We start from the raw sequence: 2,632 nt of genomic DNA, 5'->3' as shown, positions 1-2,632 counted from the left end.
AACTAGATGAGTGGTTGCAACAGATCCCGGGAACAACATCGGACATCTCAGTCCAGAAATGTGCAGTGCTGGGAACAGCAAGGATACTGCGCAGAACCCTCAAGCTTCCTGGCCTCTGGTAGAGGACCCGAGCTGAATGAGGGATGGACACCACCCGAGGGGTGAGACGAGGATTTTTTTTTTTTTATATATATACACATATATATTACACCTAGATGTTGGAGAAGTGGTAGTCTGCTTGGATACTGTCATGTTGTCCTTGAGGGTCATGCCAACAGTGGCCCAATGGATGTCATAGTTTTAAAACCGGGCAAAGTAACCAAAGAGGTTGGTTTTGGTTTAATAAAAGAGGCCATTCTGGGGTGGTTTTTCTTTTTTTTTTTGCATTAATGCAGGCAGGTAACACAGCACTTCATCTGGCCAGCCAGAATGATCATGCTCAGACTGCTCGTCTTCTGCTTCTTGGAGGAGCCACACCAGACACGAAGAACAAGGTGAGTTTTTGATGCTGTGCTAGAGTCACGATCAACTTAAAGTCAAGTCAGAAAAATCCACCACTCAACATTCACAGAGCAGTTCATTTCATCCAAAAATTACTGGTTAGCATCTTCATTTGTACCAGGGGTGTCCAAACTTTTTCTTCCAATAGCCAGTTTTACATCTTTCATTTATCATCACATAAGACCAATCTCTCAGTGGAGGTAACAATATGCAAAGCCATGCTTGGTTTTTACACAGTATATTATATAGTTAGTGAATAACCCCCACTCGCCCATTGTAAATAGCACAGACACCTTATGCAGCACATATGCAGTTGCATATCTGCTTATATCTTAGATTTTGTATTTTTATGTTGCATTCTGTACTGTGTACGATTCATTAAAAATATATATATATTGTGCATGCAAATACTTGTTTTCTACTTTTTTCTACTTCTTCCCTCCGAACTTTGCTGCTGTACATTGCAAATTTCTCCATTGTGAGACAAGAAAGGTTTTTCTTATCTTCACTAATAAATAAATAAATAAAAACAGGTTGGTAATAAACCACAAAGTTCATGATTTCACAGGATTTTGGGATGTCTCACTGATCCTACCAAAGGATGTGTGATTGGATAAGAACAACCTTTTCTTTTCTCTTGCCATGCCACCCCAGTATACAAACGCGACATAGTACTTATTTCTCATTGGTTTAGTCTTATTTTTTGTTTTAGTCCAAAAATTGTGACATTGCCACATCATGAACAATTACACATAATACATACTGTATACACATACTGTACACTGAAAAACAGTCTGAACAACAAATGCAAATCTACACTCATGATTGTGTGTGTGTGTGTGTGTGCGTGTGTGTGTGTGTGTGTGTGTGTGTGTGTGTGTTTTCTGTTTTTTACTGTAGAAAGGGGAAACAGCTCTACATGTGGCAGCTGCTTTGAGCCATAAGAGGACAGTTCAACTTTTATTGGATTCTGGGGCAGATGGAAAAATCCGAAACAATGTGAAGTGCATCCGTATTTCACATTTTAAAACGATTTTAATACATGTAGCAATATGTCATTCTAGCAGTTTGGAGGTATGTGAATTGCTTACGGGAAGTTCAACAGTGATGTTCTCACTCCAATACATTTCACACATCTTACGGCAGGGGTGTCCATCACGTCAATTCTGATCTACCGGTAGATCTAAGGCAGGTCCCAAGTCGATCCAAGGAGTGTCGAGGAGAAAAAAAAAACAACAAAAAAAAACATTTGTGTGTCTTTGTACATGTTAGTAATATATTTTTTTGTGTGAATGTACGCTGCACCCTAATCATCCTATCAGTCTCATTTTCACAAAAAAATATATTTAAAAAATAAAGTAAAGCAGGTAATTCTTGAATTTACGGTGACGCGTGATTACGTCGCCGGAAGTTGTTAGCGCTCAGCAGTCTTTAATTGCAGCTTGTGATCAGAGCTGTTGCGCTCTATCTTTTATCATAATTCTCATTCAGAGTTTGTTTCGTGTACAATTCACCGAGGGCACGGGCAAAGAATAGGAATCTAGGAGGGCCCAGGGAAGCACTTTAAAAGGTATGGTGAGGTACGATAGTTAACAGGCTGCAAAAGTGCATCGCATGCCTCAGTTTCAGGCTGTCTGTCATCATGGCGTGCGTGCGTGTGCGTGTGAACGCGCGCGAGCCGGTAAGGGTAGATCCCGGGAGGTTAGGTGATCGAAAAGTAGATCTTCGGTCCAAAAAGTGTGGGCACCCCTGTCTGACGGTATATACCGTAGTTTCTGTACTATAAGGCAGACCTAAACATATTCAATTTTCTCAAAAGCCGACAGAACGCCTTATAATCCGTTGTGCCTTATATATTGTTGGGGGAAGAGCGGCCTCCTCTTCCTCGCGTGTTCGTTGAATTTCGGACGAGGAGAATGTTGGTAATCCAAATAAAGGCTGGAGGCGATGTACAGTTCCTTCGAAGGGTTTTAATTTATTTTCTGCAGTTTACAAATCGATTTGGGCTCCTGAGGGGTCCAGATTTCAATCAGGAAGCGTAAAAGAAACACATTCATGAGATTATATACTCGAGACAATATGATAATGAGAGGCGGGGAGGGACGCCCCTCATGCAAATCCCAGAAACAAA

At 41.0% G+C, this 2,632-nt stretch overlaps 1 protein-coding gene across 1 annotated transcript in view; it reads left to right on the top strand.

Moving 5' to 3' along the window:
- The first annotated feature begins 1,405 nt into the window (after positions 1-1,405).
- The window catches only part of LOC109518527 (ankyrin repeat domain-containing protein 6-like), a 28,482-nt gene continuing 27,255 nt past the window's right edge, over positions 1,406-2,632 (top strand). Inside the window, exon 1 of the mRNA XM_019874410.1 lies at positions 1,406-1,500. The gene's annotated coding sequence lies outside the window, so the exon portion shown is untranslated. The remainder of the gene's footprint in view (positions 1,501-2,632) is intronic.

This window comes from Hippocampus comes, unplaced genomic scaffold (genome assembly GCF_001891065.2).
Source record: "Hippocampus comes isolate QL1 unplaced genomic scaffold, H_comes_QL1_v1.1 scaffold391, whole genome shotgun sequence".
NCBI lineage: Eukaryota > Metazoa > Chordata > Actinopteri > Syngnathiformes > Syngnathidae > Hippocampus > Hippocampus comes.
This window is presented reverse-complemented; position numbering and strand designations above follow the sequence as displayed.